The sequence below is a fragment of the Cricetulus griseus genome, chromosome 2 (genome assembly GCF_003668045.3).
Source record: "Cricetulus griseus strain 17A/GY chromosome 2, alternate assembly CriGri-PICRH-1.0, whole genome shotgun sequence".
Taxonomy (NCBI): Eukaryota; Metazoa; Chordata; class Mammalia; order Rodentia; family Cricetidae; genus Cricetulus; species Cricetulus griseus.
Window position 1 is genome coordinate 426,257,571 of NC_048595.1, and position 15,524 is coordinate 426,273,094.

Sequence of the window (15,524 nt, forward strand, 5' to 3'; positions counted from 1 at the left end):
AGTTATGCTCATAGACTGGACAGAACTTGGGGTTGCAACAGTTTCCTGGCAAACTATACCCACAAGAAAACCTCTGGATGATTCTCCCTTGTATGTGGTGTTGGGAGCACTCAAAAAAAAAAAAAAATCCCACCATGGGGGATGTCTCTGTGCAGGATAGGGCAGGGCTCTCCTTGTGAGGAGTGGGGAGGTTTAAGTCATTGCAACGAAAGCTGATGGTTTCAAAATGTTTGGCCATACTGGGCCCCAGTCAGTATCTATGAATCAATGAAGCAGTTTGTATAATTTGATATTTTTCCAGGGAGTCAGGCTCCACCTGAACTCAAGTTTAGAACAGTTTTGGCCTAGAAGGCAAAGCTGTGCTTATAGCAGTGAGGAAGGAGACTTGTAAGGAGGACCAGCAGTCATGAATTTGCCAGCTTGCTCCGACCTAGTACAGTCTGCTAGACTGTCTCAGGCTTGCTATTTAGGGGGTTGGTCTACAGGTCTCTGCTTTGTGTTAGCTTCTCCCCTGCCTCTTGCCCCTCTCCCTCACTGCTGCTTTTGCATCCCCCCTGCTGCCTAGAGGTAGCTCAGCTGGCCTCTGCCTGAGCTTGTCTAGTGTCAGGGGTCAGGGCATCTTGCATTCCCTGTTCACAGAACCCAGGGCACAGGCAGGTGTAGATGCTTGTTAATAAATGTCATCTGACTTTGATGCATGGAAAGCCAGTGGAGGGCCGGAGCCAACCAGCAATATTTTACCTGGTTGTTTTGCTGAATGTCAGACCAGAGTCAAAAGACAGAGCGCCTGTGATTTTTCCATATTTGACTAGATTTGTAATCCATACAGAGAAAGAAATGTTCTGACATGTGGGTCTATTGGTACTAACACCTATTCTAATCACACTATATTAGCAACAGACACAGGGCACAGGGGCCACTTAATCAGCCCTCTGGTGATTCGGCCAAGTGGCTTCTCTCTTCCGTTTTTTAAAGATTGACAGGCTGTCACACACACAAACACACAATCTTGAACACATGCACGCACCTTGGTATTCACTAAAGCATGAGCTACCCAGTGCTTACCCTATGGAGTTTATTTAATTCCAAGAAGAAAACAATCATATTAACAGCTGCTAACTGCTACTTTGTCTTTGAAACTACTATATACAATCTTCTTCACCCTTACCAAACCTGTGTGTACTATACTGTAAGACAAGGATGGTCTATTTTCAATATGAGGTGTGATTAGTGTTTATTAGAGTGACAGGGTCCTAGCTGGCTGCTGGAGCCTGCTTAGCTCAGACATCAAGAAGTAGAAAGTTTCAGGGTGTCTGTTATTTACCTGAGCCCAAGATGGAAAAGGGATTTGAGAATTAAAAAAAAAAAAAAACAGGAAAAAAACAACAACAGCAAAACCACTGTCATGGGCTGAGCATGGTGGCACATGCCTTTTATCTCAGCGCTTGGAAGACAAGAGACAAGTGGATGTCTAAGACAAGACTAACCTAGGCTGCCTAAGTTTCAGGACAGCCAGGAAGACACGCAGTGAGACCCCATCTCAAAAAGGAAACAAAAGCCACCACCGTCTTCTGTCTAATAAAACAGGTTGGTCTTGTTTTTTGGCTTTTCTTTATGCTTGCATCCCTTATTGGTAGAATTGCATGCTAAAAACTGATTTGTTTCCACCGGGCGGTGGTGGCACACACCTTTAATCCCAGCACTTGGGAAGCAGAGGCAAGTGGATCTCTGTGAGTTCGAGCCCAGCTTGGTCTACAAGAGCTAGTTCTAGGACAGCCTCCAAAGTCACAGAGAAACCCTGCCTCGAACCCCCCCCCCCGAAAAAAAAAAGCTCAAAACCAAACCAAAACAACAACAACAACAACAAAACTGTTTTGTTTCCAGTAGCCTTCTGAATCTGTTATTGTCTTTCCCCAACATATATTACCATTTAAACATTACACCAGTTGATGGCCAAGTTGGGATTCGAGCCCAGATCTAGCTCACTCGAGACCCTTGTCCTTGTTGTGACTTGCTTCCTGAATACAAAGTGTACTGTTCCTTTTAGTTTGGTGGCTTGCTTTTGGCTTGTTTTCTCCTCTGCCTTTTGATATCTGAGGATGAATCTCTACAGTTAGCCGATGTGACAGCAAGATAAAATGCCCAAAGACCGACACAAGAGGTAAGAGTTATAGCAGGTATAATTTTATTTCATTAAAATTAAAAATACTTACACTTTAAAGCAAGACTTCTTCAATTTTTTTCCACTCATAGCTCCTTTAGGTCAAGAAATTCATACAATGTGGACATACAGAAATAGTGTTTCTTTTGCGCCTTGGTTCTGTTTAATCCCTCCCATTGTCCAGTAGGCTTCCAGAGGAAGAGAAATGGCTCTGAGGTGACTGGCCAGTTTCCTCAGGTTCCTGCAGAGCCAGTGGTCACGGGTTACTTATTTCATTCAGTGCAGTCAGCAAGAGGAAGCACCTTCTCAATAGTTGTTTCTGCACAGCACAGTACAGCTTATTGTCTTCTAATTAATTAATGAACTAATTAATTTAATGATTGATAATTATTAATCAGCCTGCATATTATTAGCTCCCCAAGTAGAAATGCAGCTGCATCACAAATGGCGTCTGTATATCTTCCCCCATACTTTTTTAAAAAAAAATTTCTTTTGTCACTGAATGGTGGTTTCAAGAGTCAGCTTCTCTCTGTCAGGTGCTTTCTTACAGTCAGCAGCCAGAGAGTACACGTGAAAATGGAGTCACATTAACTAACATGGAGTCAAAACTGAGCTGGAATGGGGGATGCTGGATTGCTGCACGGGGTGATGGGAGCCTGAGCCTGAGATGGGCGCTGTCACTCATGCCTTTCCCGGGAGTTTGAACTTTAGTAGGTTATTGAGCTAGTGAGAGGCAGATGCACTCACCAATGGCTCACCTGTTCTCATGAGACATCGCCTTGAGACACTGGCTCTGGAACTCACACCCCATGGCTGGAGCTTCAGTGGGGCCATGCTTTGTACCCCCAGTGCTTGTCTCAGTGATGGAAGGCACTATGGCAGAGTGCTGTTTCTCCTAGTTGAGACAATTTCTGAGACGTCGCTCCGCTTAGTACTCATTCCACCCACTAATGTCACTTCCTCTGTCTTTGATTGTCTTACACTTTCCCTCTTTACAAATGGCTTGATGGTTGGAGAAGTAGCGAGCATACCTGTGTGGTCATTCTGTCTGGAATATGCCTGACTGGGGAAAGTGGGCCATAGAATGGCCCACTTTCTTCTCACTGATGTTATCTTTGCAGACTCTACCTAGTCCTGTCTTTATGTTTTCTCCACAGGTTTGGAACTCTCGAGAATGCCTCATGTGTGCTCAGAGGTCAGTCTCCAGAAGCCATCACAACCTTCCAGTGCCGATCTTGGCTCCTTGCCATGGTGCCTCAGCCTTCGTAAGTGCTCAAGGGGCAGCGATATTTTCCATGGCTGCCGACAGAGGCTTCTGTTGGCAGAGGCTGGCTGCTCTGCAGGTTAGGGGACTCTGAGAAGAATTCTTAAAAGTGGTCTCAGAGAGCTGTATGGGTCTGGGGATTAGGACTCCTCACCATGGGAGTCTTTGGTATACAGACCCATAGTAGACATGGACTGGACAAAGGTGTGGTAGGTAAGGAGAATGTCACAGACAGATGCTCAACTTTACCTCTTAAAGCTACTGAGTTGTGCTTGGTGCTAAGGCCTCATCTTAGGAGTCCCCAGTCCTCAGAGCTCAAAGACAATGGGATGGAGCATGAAGGGAGGAGGAGGTAGTCATTAGGTCTGGTGGCACCAGAATTGCCTCTATCTTCTGGATAACCTGCAAAGCATCAGTCAAGTTCTTTGGAAGATTGAGGGGGAAAAAACCCATCTAAGACTATTTAGAGAAATAGGAGCAGTTTAACTTTACCCCCCGCCCCAAGATATACAAAGTGAGGATGAGCCTGCAGACAGCCATAGGTACTTTGTGCCTAGCCTCTAGCTCTCAGCCCCAGGGTGCCCACTTCATCTGGAGGGTAGCTTCAGTTCTTGCCCAAATGCTTTTAGAGTTATGCAGAGTTCTAGATGGCACTGCAGACACAGGAGCTGAGTGCAAAGGGGAGGATAGGGGATTCTAAAAATAGCCCGCAGGGAGGGCTCCTGGGGCCATCATCCCTGTTTTCTCTGTCTGTGTTGGACAGAGCAGCTGAGTACAGTCATCCTCATGGAGCAGAAGCAAAGATGCTATGTGGTGAACTGGGAAAAGGTCCAGAGAAGGGACCTAGAGGTGATGCAATGGCTGCAAACTAGGGCTGGGGGCCACGCCAAGTGAAGGGGCTCCGTGAGGGATGAGCTCTCAATAATGGTGGTGCCAAAGCACCCTCTGTGGTTGTTCTCTGACCCTGGAGAGGATAGAGTGAAGGCTTCCCTGTGGCTTTTCTCTTGAGACTAGACAACATCTTCCTGCAGGCCAGCCTCCCACAATGGAGACCTAGGCTGCAGATACCAGGACACCGGTCCTCTGTGGATTTGAGGGAGGAAGACTGACAGCTACTGCTGCACACAGATCCCAAAGCCCTCAGAACCCGGAAGAATGACTCATGAGCAGCCCGTTTCAGACAGCTGGCTCCAGGGACAGTTTGGAACAGGTGGAGGCCTGCCTGGTTTCCATCCATCACCCACTGTTACACTGGGTCTTGGAAGAAGGAGCCGAGGCAAGTCGGGTGGGCAGTGAAGTCCTTCTGTAGGGAAAGGGCTGATTCTATCCATGGAATCAGCAGCTTTCCACAGGCGGTCATATTTTGGGTTATTCTTCCAGTTTTAGGGATTAATAGCCAAAGGTAAAATGAGATTAATCAACTGGCCAGACTAGCATGTTCTTTAGCGTTAGTTTGTTAGGACTTAAACATAGGTGTATCTAATTCCTCATAGTTAGAGGAAGGGGATATGAGAAATGAGAGTTTAACTCCTCATAGTTGGAGTGGGGGAGATGTGAGAAATTATAGTTAGCTGTTTCATCTATCTATCTATCTATCTATCTATCTATCTATCTATCTATCTATCCATCCATCTATCATCTATTTATCTATCTATCATCTGTCTGCTGTTTTATTTGCCTCCTGTGCTCAGACAGCATCCTGAGTTCACTGTCCTGGTCAGTTTTTGTCAACTTGACACACAAGCTGGAGTTAACTTGGGAAATGGACCCTTGATTGAGAAACTGTCTCCATCAGATTGCCTGTAGGCAAGTCTGTAAAACATTGTCTTGATTAATGATTGATGTAGGAGGTGGTCATGCCACCCCTGAGCACGTGGTCCTGGGTAGTGTAAGAACAGGCTGAGCAAGCCATGAGGAACAAGCCAGTGAGCAGCACTCCTCCACAGCCTCTGTTTCAGTCCCTTCCTTGACTTCCTGCTCTGGCTTCCCCTTAAGATGAATTGTAACCTGTAAGCCAAATAAACCCCTTCTTCTCCAAGTTGCTTTTAATCAGTGTTTTATCACAATAAAAGAAACCAAAGTAGGACACTCACACTGGTGGATGACTATTGGGGTCCCTAAATTCAGAGAAAGTCAGTGAAGGGGTTGACTCCACCCATGGCTTAGCTTTGGAGGACCTAATTTGGAGCATCCCCATAGTCTTTCCTTGGCTTAGAACAGAAAGATGCATTCCCAAACCCAGGTTTTAGCTGGGTACCTGGTTGCTCTGGCCTGGAATCTGAACCGATCCATTCTCCATGGGTGAATTAGTGAAACAATTCGGCTGGACAGGGAGTACCCTTAACAAGCCTGTGAATGGGCTCAGAGGAATATGGGGCTCAGGGGAGCTGCACAGTGTGGGAAGCAGGAAGGAGAGGAGACACTGGCCTCCTCATGTCTCAGTGCCTGCCTCCCCCTCCCCCAGCCCTCTCTGCTTGGGAACCTGCTGGGATGCTGGTCTCTGGTCCCCACCTGCTGAATGGTGGGAATTTGTTTTGGTGGTAGATTATATTTTCCCTGAGACGGTTTGAATTACCTCTACCTCCTTTCATTTAATTAGGCGGAGGCTGGTGTCCATTGTGTACAGCGGGCCTTCCTGCATGAATAAATAATAACATGTTTGTTTTCTTTTGGGTGGGGTTCATTTTTAAAACAGTGCTTTGGCCAAAAGAGGAGCGAGCATGGGGGAGATTATGAAGTCATTGATTGGGCAAGAGGTAGAGGCAAAGTTTTACACCCTTTCCTGCCCCTCCTCTCCCTGAGTAACTCTTTTCCTATTTTTTCTTGGACCTAGTTTTGTACAATGTATTCAGAACCTCCACTGTTCTCACTCCTCTCTGGCTAGGTTTCTCTGTCTCTCTCTTTCTTTCTCTCTCTCTGGGGATCAGGCACTTCCCTCTTCAGCACTGCTTGCCTAACTTAAACCCTGCCCACTTTCCTGTTACTATGTTACTGTGACAGGCTGTGTGTGTGTGTGTGTGTGTGTGTGTGTGTGTGTGTGTGTGTGTGTGTGTGTGGAGGTCAAAGGACAACTCCTGGGTGTTAGTTGACTCCTTCCACTATGTCTGAAGAGAGCCCAGATTGTCTGTCAGGCTTGGCAGTAAGCAAGTTCCCTTTACCCAGTGTCTCATCTCACTGGTCCTTTTTTTATATTGAATTTTTATAGCATATTTTTGCTGCTTTTTGTCAATTTTAATTATTATGGACGTCTATTAGTTTTTGTAACGAAGGCTGATTTATAAGATGAAGGTGTGAGACTTGAAAATATAATGTGAGACAGTACATGCTTAATCACCAGCTGGCTTGAGAGATGGCTCGGAGGATTTGGGTTTACATTTTAGTCCAGCCAAACAACCAGCGTACAATTGTTGGCAATTGACTTTGTCTTTCTAACTCTCAGTTTCCTCATCTGTTGCCACTCTATGAGACATACAAGCTTACACTTTGCTGAGAAGACTGTTGGTTAAGAATGCCACGCAACAGACTAGCTTTAATGTCTTTGTAAAATTCTGTGTGAATTGAAGATTCTGCAGGCCATCAAAGGTAATTTTAAGAGCAAATGTTCCAATCCCTGGTTAGAAAGTGACAGAGCCCTCCCTCCCCCCCAGAATAGCCCTGAGTCTGAAATGGATGGGAGAATCCACTGAGGGATCTCCTAGAAGCTGAGTCTTGAGTAACAGAGAGAATTGGCGAGTCTTCCCTGTGAGGCCACTTTGATCTGGGGCATCCCCAAGGGCCAATTGAGCAAAGGAAGCATAGGGAATGCAGGCAAAGCCACTAGGAGCAGTCAGGCTGGAGTTGTATCCTCTCCACAGTGATGAACAGTGATAAAGAGGCTGATACCAAGTATTTAGGACCTTGAAGGCCACAGCAGGCACTTCAAGAGTTTGCCTCACAAGAAGTGGGAAGCATGGAGATGGGGCTGAAGGAACATCTGAAGTTTCTAGCATTGTCACAAATGGCCTGCAAATCTAGAGCTACAAAACCACTATTTGTCGAGATCACAAGTTCCATGTGTCAGGGATTTGGACTTGCTAGGGTGTTGCCTGCAGTGGCTTGTCTCTGCACAGGCCCCACTCCTACCCTCCAGGATCTTGTGGTACCTCAGTGGTTGTGTTTGGACTCCTCCTTCGGAGCTGTCTGCTTCTGTGTTAACATGCAGTGCTGGCAGGCAGCCCAGTCTTTGGCTGGGTCTATCAGACTCCCCCCACCCCACCCTGCACTGGAGTTTGCCAGGCACTGTAGTTCCTCACAGCATGGTGGACGGGCTTTAAGGATAACCCACTCAAGACCTGACAGGGGACTAGAAAGCATTTCCTCAGAGACATCTAGGAGTCTGGCAGCAGCTTATCTGCAGACCCTTTCATCAAAGCAATTTGCAAGGTCTTGTCTGAGTGGAAGGGTAGAGAATCATTGAGCTCATGCCTCAGTGGAGGAACGATGGGGTCAGAGATACTGGGGGCATCTTTGCAAAATGCAGTCTGCTGCAAAGAAGGGTGAGAAAAGCCAGAGGTTGCAAACAAGCAAGTATTCATTAGAATTTTCTGGGTGTTAAGACTCCAGGATAGGGCCAGGAGGTGGTGGTGGTACACGCCTTTAATCCCAGTGCTTGGGAAGGCAGAGGCAGGCAGATCTCTGTGAGTTCAAGGCCAGCCTGGTCTACAAAGCTACACAGAGAAACCCTGTCTCGAACACCCCCATTCCCCCAGAAAAGACACCAGGATAGAGGTGGAAATACAGTGAGGAGCAAAATTAGACATATTTGGACCTTCTAGAGGTGACCAGTGGAAGAACAGACTTGTCAAACATGCAGTGTAGACGCTGCTGTCTGGGAAGGAACATGGAACTGTGAGTTCTTGTAACAGACCCTTGATTTTATAGTCAGAGAGGGGAGAAAACCTTCCCTGAGGATGTCTGAGGTTAGAAGAAAGGAGGGTAGAAGAGGGTTATTAGCATCAGGGGAAGAAGGCAAGCTTTCCACACTCATGGGCCGGCAGCAGGATGGAGTCATATGGAATAATTGTGTAGTCCCGGGGAGAGAGGAGCATGAATACAGAACTCAGTGGCTCTAGTCTTATCATTAAATAGACCCCTCCTTTCTCTAGTGCCTGAAACATCAGGTTGCCCATACTTTCCCCTGCAAAAATTCATAGCCTCCCATTGTACAATGAAGATGAGAAGATGGAGCAGAAGCCTCCCTTTCTGGATCCAGCTGTAGACAGGAGTTCACTGCTCCAGTATCAGTAGAGGCTACTCTTCAGCAATCTGGAAGCTAGTCTTGAGATCCAAAGGACATATCCATTTCATTACTTCTCCTTGCTGGATTTGGGAGAAATCAAAGAAAGCATTTAAGTCCCTCATCACTATGGAAATAAAACTGAGAATATTTATAGCTAGGGCAGTCTCAGAAGGAGAGTCCATCTTGACCAAGTTGGCCCCAGAAACACAAAGATATTTTGGTATTATTGCTAATAGCAATGGATCAGGGGATTTCTGAAGAGGGCTCCAAAGTCATCTGTCTTAAAAAGCATGGAATCTGATTTGGGTGGGTTGCAAAAGTGAGAAAAAATTCCAGGTACTTTCCAAAGTTTACTAGTGTCTGTGCATTAGAATCTAAGCCCAGCCAGGCACACATATTGCCCAGCACACATAGCACCTGATGAGGTCTCCTCAGGGAAAGGTAGTGTTTTTCTATTAAGGATTCTCCACCAGCAGCAGTCTCTGCAGCAGAGAGAAAGCAATGCTTAGCAATATCTCCACATGTGATCATTAGGACTTCCTGTCACTCAACTTGCCTTTTCTGTTGCCCAGCTGTAGCTCTTGTTCATTTAGAAGCAGTCACAGTATCTAGAAGTTTACAGTTTTCAACAGCAATGGGATTCAGATACCCAGCTGATGTAGCCTGTATAGGTATTCAATGTTTCAATGCTTATGGAAGAATTTGCTTAAGGAAGAGTTTGCTTGAGTCTCTCACTCCTGAGAGGCATCAGTCTTCGTTTGCTGGTACTTGGTTACATTTCCCTGATGTGTGCTGAGTAGAGAACTGAAGATTCTACTTTCTGAGATAGTGTTTGCTGAATATCCCTTCTTCTTAGAGGAAGGAGTGTCTGAAAGGTCACTACAACCTCTACCAGGTAAAAGGATGAACATGTCAATTCTGTCTGTGTTACCTTGGCCCGGAGAGTGTGTCCCACTACATTAGCATGTTAGCCAGTTCTGGTGCCATTCTCGTTTGATCATCTCTATCATAGCTTGACACAGAATGTCTTTAATGTTATTCTCCTCTTCCAAAATAGTCAGTGTTCCACTTGTGATCAGCTCCATGTCGCTGGCCTTCAGAGAGACCTCCCATGGAGACATGCTGTTCCACTGAAACTTGGTAACATGTTCCAGGATCCGAAGACCAAAATGACATGGCAATTTGTGTTTTCTCAGCCAACCTCAAGCCACACAGAACACAGATAGGCACCTTTCTCTAAACTCTTCACAAAGTTTGAGTGCTTCCTGATGGGAGTACTGGGTGGAGTTCAGTTCCATCATGACTGTCACTGATTTCCCCAGTCCCTCACTCAGTGTGTTCACTTGCTCCGTCTCCATGGCTAGTGCCAGGAGTACAACATCATCCCAGAGGATGAGCACAAGGCATGCACAGTTCCCTTAGCAGGACCACACATGGATACTGGGACATGGCAGGATGGTAGTCCCTCAATATATTTTACATGGATAGCTTTCAAACCAGAATAACAATAAGTATTTATTTCACACATAAACTTTTGCTTATCATAAAATCAGACCACTTGAAGGAAGAACTGATGGGCATCTGTTGAAGAGAGAGAGAAGGAGACAGTGGAAAGGGAGGCTCTCTGGAACTGCCATCCATTGAGAGCTGGAAAGATGGGGACTGCCCAGCTAGTGGGGAGGAGTGGGATGACCTTTCTACTCAATAGACCAGAGCCTAGTTGGGCAGTGGTGGCGCACACCTTTAATTCCAGCACAGTAGAAGGAAAAATAGATAGGCAGATCAATGAAGACAGGAAGACATGGGGAAGGCTCCAAATCCAGGAGAAAGAAATACACTCTTGGGAGCCCTAAACACATTAGATGCTATATATGTACCCTGTATCTGTTAGATGCCACATGAACAATTCCATACTGTTGTGACTGTCCCGTCTTATAGAGAAAACCTGATATGAATTAGGAGGCCACTGTCACAAGGTGAGGCCATAGCTTGACTCCATATGGAGATAGGAGTCCATACCAGTACCTTATGTCTACTGATTTACCCAAAAAAATGGGGTGAAACTAAAATGACTCACAGAGGGAAGAGTGTTAGAAGGATCAGTTATGCTTTTAGCCATGCCCCAAAATCATGGGCCCCTACTACACCATGGAAATGACTTAGAGTCAGGCATTTGAAACAGGTCTTAAGCTGGCCTCTGAATCTTCAGGGATGGTTGCTAACAGCCATGGCGGCTGAGACTGTGGGATTATGGTTCACTGTTGAACTTGCCTTCCTCAGAGTCCTCATGTAGTGGCAAACCTTGACCTCATGAGAAAAGCACCTATCTGTTTTCTATGTGACTATGTCCTTAAGAGAACTGGGAATACCAGGAAGTTCTGAGTCACCCGCTGCTGTGCTTAATCCAGGTGTCTTTCCCTGATACTGCCTCCAAAGTCCTTAAAAACACTGGGATGTGATCTCTCTGCCTTAGAGTTTGGATGGTCCCCCAATCCTTATGTGTTGAAGGCTTGTTCTCCAATGCAGTGTTCAAAGGTGGGGATTCTGGGAAGGGACTGGATCACAAGGGAGCTGAATTAGTGGATTAATCCATCAATGAATTCATAATTGAATGGCATTATTGCAAGGTGACAGAACTAGGGAAGCAGGACCTCGTTGAAGGAAGTACATCACTGGGTGTGATGATTGGTCTTGACTGTCGGCTTGACTGTGTTGAGAACCTAGGAGACACACCTCTGGAGGAGTATGTTTCCAAGAGCCCTTCTGGACAGGTTTGACCGAGACAGGAAAACTTGCTCTGAATATGGGTGGTCCTTTCCATGGACTGGAGACTCAGACTGAAAATAAGTAAAATGGAGAAGGCAGCTGAGCAGCAGCATTAGTTCCTTTTGCTTCCTGACTGAGGACCCATTACCAGCTGCCTCACACTCTTAGCTGTCCTCACAGCTAAGGCTGCTTTTGCTGTCATGCCTTCCCTGCCATGGTGGACATGTACCCTCAACTGTGAGCCAGAGTGCATGTCCTTCCTTAAATTGCTTTTGTCATGTTGTGTCACTTCCTGAAGGCCAAGAAAGAAGAGCCAGGCATGGCAGTGCACACCCAGAGGATAGCAGCTTTCCCTCTGTTACAGTCTTCTATTCTGATGTCTCAAATCTTGCCTCAGGCCCAGCACAATGGAGCCAACTGACCACAGACCCAAACTTCCAATTATGGAAGAAAAATAAAGCTATCTTCCTTTAGACTGTCGTTCTTCAGTATTTTGTCACAACAACAGCAACAACAACAACAACAACAACAACAACAAAACTGACAAGTAATACAAATACTGTGTCGGAACTTGGGTCTTCCAGCTTACTGTGTGCTCTTGGTTGTGTTAGATTTACCCCTCAGTTTTCTCATGTAGACATTGACAGATACTTAACTCACAGGGTTGTGGTGTTTGTTGAAGGAGGCCACAGATATGTCTGCTGTATATATACAAGTTGTGAATCAGTTCAGTACATTTAGGACTCTTCAGAGAGTTAAGAAAGATGGTATCTTTCTATCATTCTTTCTCAGGTGGAACCCTCAAGACTGGCTGATGAGCAAACTCTTGCCAACCTTCTGTTTCTTGTAGTGTTTGAAGGAAAGGGTGAGTTTTACATTTTTATTTTTTAAGATTTGTTTTTTAAATTTATATGTGTGTGACTACACATATGTGCATGAGTCCAAAGAGGCTAGAAGAAGGCATCAGAATGGGAATTACAGGTTGTGAGCCGTCTGATGTGGGTGATGGGAACTAAAGTCAGGTCCTCTGCAAGAATAGCAAGTGCTCTTAACCACCGAGCCATCCCTCCAGTCCTGATCATTGACATTTTAAACCATTGGTGAGAAGAATAATATTTCACAGAGCATGGAAATCATACAAGATTCAAATCTTCATGTCCATAAATATGAAGTGTTATTAGGATGCAATCACGCACCTTGCCTGATATTGTTGGCTACTTCTGTCCCTGCTCCTTTACGGTATGTGGTTCCTGTTCTTTGTGCCATAATAACAGAACTCCCAGTGAACTCTGGTCCTGAGGCATCACATGGGCTGTGTCCACAGCTCTCCTATCTCCGGGCCTGTGATAAATTCCTGCAGACCTGGTTTCTAAGAGGACATCAGCTGGGTCTGCTCTTGCTTAGGCAGTGCTGACAAAACCCTTGAGAGAGAGCCCTTGTGCCCAAGGCAAAGAGAAAGGTCTGTCCCCATTGTAGGATAGAGGCAGCTGTCTGACTGAGTCCACAGGCACAAATCCTACCCTGCCTGCTGCACTGGAGCCATTGAAGTTGCCTGTGTGTCAGCTGGCAGAGGGCTTTGCCTGCTGACAGGTCTCCCATTTAAATATAATCACCTTTTTATATCCACGGAGCTCTCTGAATGCCTCTCCCCACCCAGAGCTTTCCCCCGATGATTGAAAAGAGCTAATCCAACACATGGCATTATCTCCTCTGAATGGACCCCGTTTATCACCTGGACAAGCCCAGAAACTTCAACCCCAAGCTTCTCTTTGTTGTAGCAACAGGTGCTCCGGAAGGGAGTGCGGGTGGGTGGGGAAGGACGTGCTTAACACCGGAATGGGAAGAAGGGGGCTGTGGAATGCTCTCTAGGGGAGACCTTTAGAAGGGGAGTCAGCTTCCCTAGGCCAGAATGGTCTGGGACAGAGTCCCTGTAGCACTTAGGGTGACAGGTGACAGACACAAGGATCCTACGGTTCTGAAAAGTGTTCCATGGCTCAACCGGGTGTTCTAGAATATGAATGTTTCCTAAAATATACCAAGGGAACAAAAATTTTAAGGGAAGATTGAGTTTTCTTTGTTTTCAAATTCTGTAGGTATCGATATGGCTTAGGCCAATTTAATGACCAGAAAGGAAAGAAATTATAAAAAGGAGGAATAACCAGGCATGGTGGTGCACATCTTTTTGGGAGGCAGAGGCAGGAGGATCAGGGGTTCGATACCAGCCTGGGTAACGTGTTTTGTATCAAAAGCAACCCATAAAACCCCCAAAATAAGAGGAATGAAATAGGAAGGAAGAAGGAAGCAGGGTATAAAAGGGGAAAAATAAATGTGTGAATGAATTCATCTAATTTTTTTGGTGAAGGGAGAGCTGAGAATTGAACCCAGAACTTTGCGAATGCTAGGCAGATTCTCCACCACTGAGCTCCACATTTCTTACTCTAGTGTAATCCTGCATGTCTTTCTTTTTTATTAATTAAAATTTTCATTTATTTTATATCTCAACCTTCGTTTTCCCTCCCTCCTCTCCTCCCATTTCTGCCCCCTCTCCCACATCCAGTCCTCTTCTGTTGCTGTTCAGAAGTGAGAAGGCCTCCCATGGGTATCAACAAAGCGTGGCCTAGCAAGTTGAGGTAAGACTAAGCTCCACCCTTTGTATTAAGGCTGGGTGAGGCAACCCAGTAATAGGTTCCCAAAAGCCAGCTCAAGCGTTAGGGGTGGGCCCTGATCCCACTGCTAGGAGTCCCACAAATAGACCAAGCTACACAACTGTCATGCATACCTGCATGACTTCTTATTTGCTTTACTTATGATGTCTTTTCTCCCAGTGAGTTGGGTTTTCTTGAGAAAAAGGACAAAGGTTATAGTAGCCATGGTCACACACAAACAAGCAGCAGAATTGTCATAACCAGCTGAGGCTCCAAGGGAATTTTTAGTTTCTGTAAACCAAAGGCTGACAGCGTAGTTCTGGCTTCAGGGACAACTGGGGACACAGAAATGACAAAAGAGTAGGACTCACTGCTCCTCATGTTGCTTCTGCCCATCCACACATGGGTCTTTCTTTCTTAGACTGGCACCAAGGGTGCCCATGACAACCAAGTGACAACCTGAAGTCTTCACCTCAAGGAAGAACTGCCCTTTTCTCTGGGGTGGAATTCGGAAACTCTCAAGAGATCATTGGCCTCTCTTGACTCATGTGTCCATTCTGTAGTCTGGGAAACAGAATTTCGTAGCTGGTAGCTTCTAGTAGAATACAACTGGCATTATGTGGGAAAAAGATGCTGTTAGAAGAGGAAGTGCATTTCTAGAAGCAGGTGGAGGTGTCCCAGGCAGACAGAATAAGAGATTCTCATCTAAGGGTCCACCCCTCTTTTTGAATAGCCATCTTCTAGGCTTGATTCTGAGCTGAGTAGATTCACACAGGGAGCACTATGAGCCATTTACCTTCCATGCTACCATCTTGTTCAAAACTTGTCTTCAGACTGGGACAACCTAGAAATAACCTTTCCCTGAGCGCACACCCTCCTACATCCCCTGCAGACCAAGAAATTTCTTTTTTTTTTTTTAACCGACAAATGTCACAAGCACTTTAGCTTTTTTTTTCTCTTTCTCGATTTTAGAAAGTTGTATGCATGGAATGTAAAATGTCCACCCTTTGGGCAGGGGACTGCTTTCCACTACTGTGACAAAGTATCCAAGAAAAAAAAATCATCTTAAAAGGCAAAAACAAACAAACAAACAAAAGCCCTTTTACTTTGGCTCATTATTTTCAGAGGTTTTAGTTTGTGAGTTGTTTGGCTCCATTAGTTTTGGGCTTGTAGTTAGGAACACGTGGTGGAGAAAAACTCACCTGGAGGAATTCAGGACTCAGAGGCAGAGGAAGGAGCTGGGGTCCCAAGATCCTCTTCGAGGACCTGCAGTACCCCTACTTCCCTACCCTAGGCCCTTAAAATCAGAAACAGTAACAAACATCCATGCAAGGTAAGTCCAGCTCATGCAGAGAACTCCTTGCTGCTCAGCTCTTGCTGTTGCTAAATGAGTGTGCATTATCTTATTTA

At 45.7% G+C, this 15,524-nt stretch overlaps 1 pseudogene; it reads right to left on the bottom strand.

Annotated features, from left to right (window-relative positions):
• Nucleotides 1-8,611: 8,611 nt before the first annotated feature.
• Nucleotides 8,612-10,061, bottom strand: LOC103160263 (annotated as a pseudogene).
• Between the last annotated feature and the right edge of the window lie 5,463 nt (nucleotides 10,062-15,524).